Source organism: Chiloscyllium plagiosum, unplaced genomic scaffold (genome assembly GCF_037043375.1).
Source record: "Chiloscyllium plagiosum isolate Xiang-an unplaced genomic scaffold, Cpla_swu_hap1 HiC_scaffold_16, whole genome shotgun sequence".
NCBI classification, from domain to species: Eukaryota; Metazoa; Chordata; class Chondrichthyes; order Orectolobiformes; family Hemiscylliidae; genus Chiloscyllium; species Chiloscyllium plagiosum.
Window position 1 is genome coordinate 38,955,367 of NW_028270154.1, and position 13,334 is coordinate 38,968,700.

Genomic DNA, 13,334 nt, shown 5'->3' on the forward strand with positions numbered 1-13,334 from the left:
AACAAAATCATACTTGACAAATCTACTGGAATTTTGATGATGTAACAGGTAAGGTTGACAAAGCAGAATCATAGATATGTTTTACATGAACTTTCAAAAGGCTTTCTGTAAGGTCCTAAATAACAGATTAGTGTATAAGGTTCAAGTGCATGGGATTGGGGTAGTGTACTGACATGGATGGAGAACTGGTTGGCAGACAGGAAACAAAGAGTTGAGTAATGAGGGAAAGTGCTTAGACTCAGGCTATTCTGAATACAGTATATGATTTAAATGAGGAACTAAATGTAATATCTCGGAGTTTGCTGACAACACAAAGTTCGATGGATAAGTGAACTGTGAGGAGGATGTAGAGATATTTCAGTGGACTGAGTGGGCAAATGCATGAACTGAGATGAGGAGGAATTTCTTCTGCCAATATGATGGTTAATCTTTAGAACGCTTTGCTGCAGAGGGATGTGGAAACCGAGTCATTGAGTGTATGTAAGACAGTGTTAGATAGGCTTTTAATTAATAAGATGGTCAAGGGTTATAGGGAGAAGGCAGGAGAATGGGTTGAGAGAGACATATCAGCCATAATCGAATGACAGAGCAGACTCAGTTGGTCTAATGGCCTAATGCTACTCTTATATCTCATGGTCATGTGACCTTCTAACAGAAGTACAATGTGGATAATTGTGAGATTATCCACATTGGTAGCAAAATATTGGCAAACAGTGAAGTGCAATAAGACCTGGTATCCTTGTACACCAGTCACTGGCAATAAACATGCAGGAGCAGCAGGCGATGAGGAAGCCAAATGATACGTGACCTTCATAGTGAAAGGATTTGAGTACACAAATGTCTAGCTGCCATTGTACTGGGCTGTGGTGATACGAAACCAGGATAATAGTGTGCAGTTTTGGTCTCCTTGTCTGAGGAAGGATGTTCTGGCTACAGAGGAAGTGCTACAAATGTTTACTCGACTGATTCCTAGGGTGGCAGACTGTTGTATTAAGACAGACTGTATCAATTCAACAAAGTTTCATAGAAATCTATGAAATTCTAACAGGACTAGAACAGGGTAAATGCAGGAAGGATGTTCCTGATAACCAGATAATCTAGAGCCAGGGGTCATGGACTAAGGATACAGGGTAGGCCATTTAGGACTGAGATAAATGGAAATTTCTTCACTAGGAGAATTGTGAACCTGTGAAATTCTCTGCCACAGAAAGCAACTGAGGCCAAAAGATTGTATGTTTTCAAGAAAAAGTTAGATATTAAGAGTTAAGGTTAAAGGGAGCAAAGGGAAAGCAGGAACAGGGTATTGAGTTGGATGACCAACCATGATCATATTGAATGGCTGAGTAGGCTCTAAAGGCTGAATAGCCTACTTCTGCTCCACTTTTATGTTTCTTTATAAATTCAATAAGAATGAAGTAGCAATCCATCAGCTTTTACTTATTGTTGGTCATTTAAAAAATTAATACCACTAAGTTTTATTTCCTTTCTCTCATATTTTTCTACCTTAATTAAATCCGACTCCCTTTTTTTTCCACTTTCTGCATCTAAACCAACACTGAATTTCAATCCTAGTGGCACTTCCTGGTTCCAAATCTGTGCTGTTCATTAAGGATTCCTCAGTATGATTAGTTAGAGATTAGTTATGGTTATTTGCCCTATTCACATATGCCCCAAATACTTTGCATCCTGCTTTTCAGCTCCATAAATTACAATAAGTGCCAATGTCAAACCCCACAGAAAGTTTATTAGCATGTTAATTAATAGCATTGGCATATTATTAAATATGTATGAGTCGCTGAGGGGTTTTTTTTGCCTTCTCAATAATACATACATACTTAATGCTGAGGTGGTTAATTACTTAAATCTTTTCCACATAATAAAATATGCTGAATTTAAGATGAGCTATCAAGCTGCCAACCCAAAGCAATTGCAAAAGTAAAATCGATAGCAAGGTCAATGTTTATGTATCAAAATATAAAACATTTAGTGCTGTCTATGTGAAGTGAACACTATTAAACAAAGGGACATCAGTGAGGAATGATTTGGATTTTGACTGTAAAGCTATGGCATTATTTTCAGCCTTGAAGACTTAACTTTTTGAAATTAATATTTATGGGAACATAATGTGCACTTACCAACTGGATTATTACTCCTAGCTAGTTGGGAAATGACTTTTTTTATTTTGGTCTTATTATTTATAATATAAATACATCACACCACGTATCTGTAAAAGACTCTTTCTAATCAGATTTCCATTATCTGACTTTAGCTGAAATATCAGGATGCTCAGGGACATTGTCCTATTTGGTACTTTATTGAATACTTTTTGTTCTGCTTCTGAAATTTCCCAGAAGCAGCCACTTAACATAACATATTCTTATAAGTGACGCCAGCACAACGTTGCAGAGAATACCAAGCAACTGGAAAAGAAAATGTAACAATCCATTGTTTAATTCTGCATGAGAAAAAGTAATGCCAATTAAATTATTTAATATACTTGAATATACTTTTCTTATAACATATTGTATGCATTTATAATTCTGTCAATTACTTATCAGCTTTCACTTTAGAAACCCACAAAACTTGCTTGCCAAACAGAGAAAAATTTTCAGCACTAACATCCAGACACAACAAGTCTTGGAACAGATGGGGAAGATGGTGAAGTATAGGGGAATGCCATCTACCCTAACTCTGGTCATGTTCCTTCTTCATTTTACCATGTAACCAGGATATTATCCACATGGGAAATTGTTCCACCCAAATGATGTAATGAATGTAGACAGCCATCTTGATTCATCATCCAGGAATATCTGCCTAAATCTGTAGGTGCCAAATGTAGTAAGTAACTTGTTTCCTATTAAACTAAACTATTGTTGATCGATTAAATAGGATGGATTTCTTTATTTGACTGTTGGAGCTAGATACAACATTTTAACTCTCCCTTTTTCTTGGGAACCATTACAATCCAATCCACCACTGTGTGGATCCTGTCACTACAAAACAATATTTATCATGCTGTCTCAATGTGATTTCACTTTTTCCATCAGAGGATGAGGAATTTTCTCAATACAAAATGGATTTAGCACCTTTTGCAGAGTCATGTGATAACCCTAGTTTAATTTGCTCAAACCTTTGAAAGAATTGTTGAGAAAAGACACATAATGAAGTTTTGTTGTCTTACAATCATCGGGACAATTTGAAGGAACACCAATATACAGGGAAAAAATCAGCATTTATACTGTATGATTAGTAAGTGTGGTTTTGTTGTTAAGTAGACTCTGATGGGAAGAGGCATTACCATGAAAATTGCACAAGTTAATGATGATTGACAGTTAACTATTAATCTCAATGAGCAGGAAACTGATTGCATATTACTAGCCCATGCTTGCAAAATTTGTAGCACTGTGGCTATCATTAGGTATAATTCTGTAATCGGACAACATCTATTAAAAATTGCTCAGTGTAAAATAAATTACATTGACAGCGAGTTTAGGATAGTTAGCTATGCTCACAGTATGAAGCACTTGAGTGTATTGGAAGCTACATATGTTAATACACGCAGCTCTGATCAATGAAGACAGAAAGAATATGTACACACACACTGTGCCTTTTTCAACTCAGCTCAACTCAAAATAGATGACAATCATTCCCTGGTTCAGCTCTCAGGGCACAATGCCCTGAATAATAAGAATCATCTGCCTGGTTTAAAATTTATATAAAACTTAAAACTTACAAAACTTTAAAACAAAGAAAAGACCAAGTTGTTCTTATCTGCACTTTTCTTGAATGTGCAACACAGCAAAGTTGTATTGTGCTACTTCTAAATGGGCAAAAGAACATACAAACTCTGAAAGTCATCCCTCAGCAAATTATAGAAGTAATTGAGAAAGATCCATGCAACAGTCTTCACTTTGGCAAAAAATTAGTGAGATTCCCCTGCAGTTCCCACAATCAGACTGTTCCCCTACGTAGTCCTTGCTATGGTCCAGTGAACATGCACATCCAGTGAATAAGAGGTTGTGCAGCAGCATCAGGAATGTATCTTCACTATTCTTCAGAATTGCAGCAGGGATTCCATCTCCTTCAGAGGCCGAATCATTTTTCAGCTAATAAGTGGCTTTTGCACCTCATTCCAGACTGGCGCTAGTGCTGAGACTGAACAATATAGGCAATTAGAGTCATTGAGTCATGGGGCAATAGAGTCCGACAGCACGGAGACAGGCCTTTTGGCTCAAGCTGGTCCATGCCAACCAAAATGTCCATCCATATAAATCTCTACAAGGTCACTCCTCAGCATCCGATGCTCCAGGGAAAACAACCCCAGCCTATTCAGCCTCTCCCTACAGCTCATTTCCTCCAACCCTGGCAACGCCCTTGAAAATCTTTTCTAAACCCTTTCAAGTTTCACCACATCCTTCTGATAGGAAGGAGACCACAAGTGCACACTAGATTCCAGAAGTGGCCTAAGCAATGTCATGTACAGCTGCCACATGACCTCCAAACGCCTATACTCAATGCTCTGACCAATAAAGGAAAGAATACCAAACACCTTCTTCACTATCCTATCTAACTACGACTCCACCTTCAAGTTTAGCAACACTCCCCAGGATCTTACCATTAATGTACAAATCCTGTTCTGATTTGCCTTTCAAAAATGAAGCACCTCACATTTACGTAAATTCATCAAAGAACTGTAACAAATTTGTGAGGCATGATCTCCCACGCACGGAGCCATGTTGATTATTCCTAATTAAACCCTGTTGTTCCAAATACATATATATCTTATCTCTCAGAATCTTACTGGTCCATAGTTCCCAGGTTTTTCTTTGCAGCCCTCCCTGAATAACAGCATAACATCCGCTACCCTCCAGTTTCCAGGACCTCACAACGATGCAAAAATATCAGCCAGGGCCCCTGCAATTTCTTCTCTAACCTCTTGCAGTGTTCTTGGATATATCTGGTTAGGACCAGGAGATGTATCCAACTTCATACATTCTAATACGTCCAACACCTCCTCTACTGTGATATCGACTGTCCCCAAGATATGACTACCAACTTCACCAAGTTCAAGTCTTCATGTCTTTCTCCATGGTAAACACGGAGGAAAACTATTCATTAAGGACCTCGCTCAACTCCTGTGGTTCTACACGCACATGTTCAGTTTGGTCCTTCAGAGGCCCTATTCTCTCTCTAGTTATTCTTTTACCTCTAATGTACTTAAAGAACCTCTTTGCATTTACTCTAATCTTCTCAGCCAAGGCAATCTCATGACCCTTTTGTGCCCTCCTGATTTCCTTCTTTAGTAAACTCCTATATCCCCTAATCCCCTATATACCTTTATGGATTCCCTTGATCCTGGTTGTCTGTACCTGAGCCATACTTCATTCTTTATTCTGGTCAAAGCCTCAATATCTCTTGTCATCCAGGGTTTCCTATTTATGTTAACCTTACCTATCACCCTCACAGAACATATGGACCTTGAACTCTAGCTACCTCACTTTTAGAGGCCTACCACTTGCCAGAGATACCTTTGCCTGCAAACAAAATACTCCAATCAAGCTCTTGGCTAATCCCATCAAAAATTGCCTTGCCCCAGTTTAGAACTTGAACCTGTGGATCAGTTTTGTCCCACTCCATAACTATTTTAAAATTAATAGAACTATGGTCGCTGGTCCCAAAGTGATCACCACTGTCACCTCAGTCACCTGTTCTACCCTATTTCCCAAGAGTAGGTCGATTGTGGAATAGAGTTAAGGAAATTGAAGTTGGACACAGATGAGGATAAGAAACACTTGAGAATATTCTCTCCAGTAAGCATTTATTGCTCAGTGGTGGGCCTGTGGAATTCATTATCGCGGAGTGCAGTGGAGGCCGGGACACTAAATGTCTTCAAGGCAGAGAGTGATAAATTCTTGATGTCACAAGGAATTAAGGGCTACGAGGAGAATGCGGGTAAGTGGAGTTGAAATGCCCATCAGCCATGATTGAATGGTGGAGTGGACTCGATGGGCCGAATGGCCTTACTTCCACTCCTCTGCCTTATGGTCTTATGTCTTATCCTTGATGGGTTCTGCTCCATGCTTGACTTCTAGCAGGGTGAGCCTCTGAGTGTTAGAATCACAGAGTCATAGAGTCACAGAGATGTACAGCACGGAAACAGACTCTTCAGTCCAACTCGTCCATGCCAACCAGTTATCCCAACCCAATCTAGTCCCAACTGCCAGCACCCAGCCCATATTCCTACAAACCCTTCCTATTCAAATATCTATCCAGATGCCTTTTAAATGTTGCAATTGGAGTAACCTCCACCACTTCCTCTGGCAGCTCATTCCATATACATACCACCCTCTGCATGAAAATGTTTCCCCGTAGTCTGTTTTATATCTTTCACCTCTCACCCCAAACCTATGCCCTCTAGTTTTGGATTCCCCCACCCCAGGGAAGTGACTTTGCTTATTTATCCTATCCATGCCCTTCATGATTTTATAAATGTCTATAAGGGCACCCCTCAGCCTTCTACACTCCAGAGAAAACAGCCCCAGCCTATTCAACCTTTCCTTATAGCTCAAATCCTCCAACCCTGGCAACATCCTTGTAAATCTTTTTGAAACCCTTTCAAGTTTCAGAACATCCTTCCGATAGGAAGGAGACCAGAATTGCATGCAATATTCCAAAAGTGGCCTAACCAATGTCCTTGTACAGCCACAAGATGACCTCCCAACTCCTGTGCTCAATACTCTGACCAATAAAGGATTGACATGTTCATGCTAAAGAAACCACACCACCTATTTGAGTCCATGAATTGTTGGCTCTCACTGACAATTGTTCTTTGTTTCATGAGTTTAATGCTGTACTGCCATTTTCAGGCACCATATTTCTGCTGATTTCCTCAAACTATGAAGTTTCTGGTGATGTGAAACCTACCCACAAAGGCCCTTAAGGTAGTTTCCCAGACGAAGACTGAAAAAGGCAGTTCCTGGTAGACGCACAAGACTCTGTGCATGTGCAATGCACAGCAATGTTTTCAGCTGTTTTCAGCTTTTTAAACATTTAAAAGCCCAGCTATATAAATCAACAGAAGTGCACCAATCTAGCATAGAAACCAGTATGGTTATTATAAAAGGGAAGCCCACTGGACCAGAGCAGTGTGCCAGGCTAAAGCCTGAAAAACTGATTCCAACATTGTCAGAAACAGTTCAAGACAGATCCAGGAAAACTAAAAACAATTACTAGGAAAATAAACTATTGGAGCTTGTATTCAGAAATCCCAAGAGAGGGAGATAATGAGAAGGTTTCAAGAGAGCAACTGAGAAACCAGACAAAATTAGGAAACAACCAAAAGTTACAGGAAGCAGAAGAAAAGGAGAAATCTGCTGAGAAACCAGTTGGGGACTGAAGGAAGAGGAGCAAAAGAAGAAGACTTAGGCAGTGAATTGGTGCTGTGTGCAGGCTTCATGTAAAGCAAGCTGCAAGGGGCTCTGGAGGAGGTGGGAAGGAGGTGGAGATTAGCCAGACAGACAGTGTCCGGGAGTCTCTGGGAAACAAGATTGAGCTATCAGGAGGTGAGCAAGAATTTAGGTGCTCTGAGGCAGAGTAATATTGGAACAGTTAAAAAGCTGAGGCTGAGCATGAAGCTGAAATCCCTCATAAGGAAGATCAGCGTTAACAAAAAATTTAATGATTCACAATACCTACTGACATTTGAGTGAGTTGCTGTCAAATCCATGAGTTTTGGTTTGCCTATATCTGCCATTCAATGCGCAGGGAACTGTGTCACTATTTGTTAATTCATAGTTCCTTATGCTAATTTTAGATATTAATCCAAAAGTAGATATCTTAAGTAACTTGATGTATACATTTGGACAATTAACCTCTAAAACGTTAGCTACTTTAAAGCCTTCAATGTTGGTTTGAGAGAAAAAGTGAATAATGTGCTGGTACACTTAAAAATGGCCATAAAAGTCACCTGACCTGAAGGTAGCCCTGCTCACAGGAATCTACAAATGAACACAAACTCATGTTGTGATTACATGTGAAAAAGATTACCCCAGAGTAACTACCTGGGCATCAAAATTCAACACGTGAAATGAAATTGGTAACAAATTAGACTTTTGAATGTCAATGGTGGAAAATTCTTGACCACAGAGTCTTAAAATCAAAATAAAAACCAGGAAGGACTGGAGGAACTCAGCAGCTCAGGCAGCATCTGTGGAAACTGACAGTAAACCTAACTCCTTTAAAACATGGAAATTTTATCCATACAATTATATCTGTGAGAACAAATGAACCAGTAATCCCTTCACCCAAAAACAGCAAATGCCTTTCATTTCCACTCCGTCTCAGCCTATAGTGTTTTGTATTGCTTGTGTGCTATTGTGCATATGTGTGATGTGTATATGTCACAAAAATCAGGATGGATTTTATCCTGTTAGTAACATTTGGTGTAATGCACTCAAGTAAAAAAAAAACAAACTCCTTGATTTTAAATATCAAAGAGAGCTATGAAAAAAATGCTTAGTGATGGTATTGGCGTCAAAACAGACTGCAACCTTTGAAACAATGAAAGGAGGTTACTTTCCACTTGTGTTTTAACATATTACATCTAAGCTTATTCACATTAATATTCTCAGATGCATCGTCCAAAGCACTAGGAGCAGTCTTTATTCAAGGACAAACTGAAAGTCCCATAACGTGAAATACATAGGATATGGGAGGCTATACATCAGTGCATACAATGGTACAACCATTGCAGTCACACAGCAACACTATCACTCTAAGTGTTGAACTCAACAAACTAGAAAGTTCCGTACGGTCTCAACCTGTAAGATTCGAATGTTGAAGGCATGAAAGAAGATGACAAACAGGTATTGGTGATGAAAGTGTTCATAGTCATTATGGCATTAATGATGATGTTTTGATAACAAAGATTAAGTAAGTATAAGTAAATTCCTGGAATAGTTTAGAACAGCAGACAGAAACTGTATTTTTTTGGAGAAAGCAATATAATTTAATTGTAAAAAAAATTTAATAATTTATACATAATCAAAACCCATATAAATCATGATGATGTGATTTATTGCATATCTCTGGTACCAGTAAGAAAAGCCACTATTCTGGAATGAACAGGTGAAAAGAGAGGACCGAGTCACTACACTAAAGGGATGTATTTACTAATTTATCAATAGTATGAGCTTCACAATATTTCTTGCCCATCCCTAAATACACTTTTGTGAATTGAATATGTTCTTTCTGAAAGCAGTTAAAGATCAAATCCTTTTTATTCTTCTGTATTTTGAAATAGAGTCATAGAGTTGTACAGCACGGAAACAGACCCTTCATTCTAACTCGTCCATGCCAACCAAATATTCTAAATTAATCTGTTCCATTTGCCATCATTTGGCCGATATCCCTCTAAACCCTTCCTACTCATAGACCCACGCAGATGCCTTTTAAATGTTGTAATGTTGTAATTGTACCAACCTCCATCACTTCCTCCAGCAGCTCATTCCTTACATGCACTACCCTCTGTGTGTAAAAGTTGCCCTTTAGGTCCTTCTGAAATCCTTCCCCTCTCACCTTCAATCTATGCCCTGTAGTTTTAGACTCCATACCGCAGGGAAATGACCTTGGTTGTTCACCCTATCCATGCCCCTCATGATTTTATAAATCTTTATATGGTCATCTTTCAGTCTCTGACACTCCAGGGAAAATAGCTTCAGCTTATTCAGCCCCTCCTGTCATCCCAATCCTGCCTCAGAGACACAGTATAGCTTTACCTCCTTCATCTTTATTCCAGGCCCTGGAGGGAGAGAGAACGATTGCCCATGTGCACAAGGACATGAGTTCTCAGTCTTCCCTCTGGAACAACAGTTTCTCAATGAACTATATAGTCATTTTACAGGGAGGAGCATCCAGATAAGGCAACGTACATATTAATTGAGTGACTGTTACAATCAGCGAGTGCCAATAGCAAAGATTAAGCCATCTGCTGTTACACAATGAATAATTGGCTTCACATAATGAATTCTTTTCACCTTGTTAACTGACTTTACACACTGAATGCCTCCTCATCTTGTTAAATGGCTTCACATAATGAATGCTTTTCCACCTTGTTAACCCACTACCCTTGCCTCCAGCACCTCATTGTTTACTGCAGTTTTTATCTGATCTGAGTGATGCTCAGCTGAACCTTTGGTTTCACAAAACTCAAAACTTAAGTGAAACATAACAGTTAGCTTAATATCAGTGACAGGAAAAATAATTGAATCCAATCCCTACTAACAAAAGAATAGAAGATCATTTAGAAATGAAAAACATAATAATGAATAGTCAGCGTAGATTTTAATAGGAAAGGTCTTGCTTCATCGATCTTTTTGAATGTTTTGAATAGATAGCAAAGAGTAGATAATGTTAATGAGACAAGCATAAAAACCTTTGTTAAATTAGCACAATGGAATAATTAATAAGATGAAAGAATGAGGCTTTAAGGAGCAAGTATCAGAATAGATAGTTGGTTGGTTTCAAGGAAGAAAACTGAGTAGAGATAAAAGGTAGCATAGAAATGTAATGTAGCATGATTTTAGAAGATGGGAACTTGATGAGAACCCTCCTCCAACCCTCTTACACATCATTGGCTTGTATCCAAAGTGACAAAAATCAAATTTCTAGAGTCGGGTTCAGGAGTTGCTAAAAAGTGCTAACAGGAGGGAAACACTGTTCACCTAATGGAATCCCATACCAGAGGACGTGTTGATTCTGACAGAGTTGGGTGTTGAGGGTGGTGAATCAATTCAGGTCTGGTCAAGAAGTAGTAATTAGGAGTCCTGGGTTTTGGGGTGGGGTGGGGACAATGTATTGGCAGAGTATTTGTTGAGTGTCAGGCATTCAATTTAACATTTATCCAGGAGTTGCACGAGGCTTTTAATCCTCCACCTTGGTCCTGGGTAACAGCTAATTTGAAGCAACTCAAAACCCTCAACATTTTGAAACTTAAATGAACTCTCTTGGAGTGTTCCAGATGCAGGGGAATTGCCAATGAAAAATCTAAAATTTCCCAGATAATTCCCATAAAGTCAGCTGCACTGGGGATTTTGCATGGTCCTAGTGCTCAATTCCAATTTAGACTGACCATTGACTCTCTGGCCATCGGACTATCTGACACAAAATTTCTAAATTTCCAGATGCCACCAAATTCAAGGGGGATAGTCAATACATGTGCTGACAAAAACTGCAACAAATTGCAAAATATTAATAAACTTATTAAATGAGCAAATAACTGGGAAATGAATTTCAACTGGGCTAAATTATGTTAGGCTTTAAGAGAGTAAGAACAAATAGAATGTTTCTAATTTAAAGAGAAAGCAAAACTAGAGGTCATCAATATGACCAAGCAGATACCAGCAAGGCTGAAGAAAAATATCCTTACAGCTGAGCTGCCAATAGAAAGGAAGGCAATGGCATTGTAGTATTATCACTGGGCTAGAGATCCAAATCCCCAGTTAATGATCTGGGCACAAAGGTTCAAATTCAATCATGGCAGATGGTGAAATTTGAATTCAATTTAAAAAACCTTGTAGTAAACAAAGTTGACAATGTCAATTGTTGTTAAATACTCATCTGCTTCAGGAAAAGTCCTTTTAGGAGAAAATCTGTCATCCTTACCTGGTCTGGCCTACATGTGACTCATGCGCCACAATAATACATCTGACCCTTAACTGCACTCTGAAATGGCTCTCGCAAGCCATTCAAGTCAAGGGGAAGTTAGGCTGAGCCAGCCAGCGATGCCCACATTCCACAGATGGACTTAAAATCCTGGGAAATTCTGCAAATTAAACATGGTTTGATGGTGGGGATCTTCTACCAGCTGCAAAAGCCATCGATGTGGTCTTTTGAGACTTTCATAACCAATGTTAATAAAGTTATTCAGAGATGGAATACTGTACGATCTTTAAACCTATAAGAGGAGTCATTTCTTTCTGTGGACTATCTTTCAGCTAATGGTACAATGATGTGACAACTCATTTTAGTAAGTGGAGTAGCAAAGATAGTGAACAGTGTCCACTGTGATGCACTGAAGTAGATGTAATAAAGCCCATAAATGTGGGCCCCAAGCAACAATAGGTGAAAATAGACTAGGTGGTATCACATATCCTTTGATAGACCCTCATAAATTCTTCCTCTTCATCTCAAGCATTGAGAATGTGGAGAACTGACAAGAATTGTCTACATTCCAAGCTTTTTTTAAAATTCGTTCACAGAATGTGGGTGTCACTGGCCAGAAGGCAGTTCAGAGTTAACCACGTTACTGTGGTTCTGGAATCACACATAGGCCAGATCAGGTAAGGATGGCAGATTTCCTTCCCGAAAGGACATTAATGAACCAGATAAGGATTTTTTTTCCTGACATCCGCAATGGTTTCATGGTCATCATCAGACTCTTAAATCTAGATTCTTTTTTAATTGAGTTCAAATTCCACCATCTGCCATGGCAGGATTTGAACCCAGGTCCCCAGAACATTAGCTGAGTTTCTAGATTAGTAGTCTAGCAATAATACCACTAGGGCATTGCCTCCCCATTTTAAATTTCCAAAGAATAACAAGGAAAATAGTTGGCAAGGAAAAAGAAACAAACATGCAAAAATGGAAGCATTTGTGTCAAAAACAAATAATGAAAAGTCTAAAATCAGCTATTCTCCCTTCTTTCACTTTCTCTTTAAACAACCTGTTCAAGAAACCCTAATACCAAGTTCCCTGATGAGTCCATTGTCAAAAAAGCTGCATGCTACATGTGCTTTCAATCTGCAGTAACAAATGGGGCTTCCAATTAAATGCTCTAAATGAGGTTTAAGTAGCTGGGCAGCATATCATTATCATCACCATCATCATCATCATCACCATCATTATCATCATCATCATCGTCGTCGTCGTCGTCATCGTCATCGTCATCGTCATCATCCCTGAAATCACAAACTGAAAAATCGGGTGCAGTGGGAATCTTCCCCACCCCCATGCATTTTTTGCAATGCTTATCTACCCTAGGCTGAATGGATAACCTTGTGTTAGGGAAGATAATAGATGAGTAAATTCAATTGTTTTCTAATAACTATTATTAAAGACATAATTTGAATCTTAAATAAATCTAAACAAGTCAATTTAACTGACATGGTTGTCATGGAAGCAGGTGCTGCAGTTACACATATTACAGTCTGGAGACTTACGGAGCACAATTGGCATGAATGGTACTGCAATTGCTTAGCTTTACAAAAAGAGGAATATGAAAGTATGAGGAAAACAATTTACAATTATAGAGGTTGTATAGTAGGTATAATTTATTT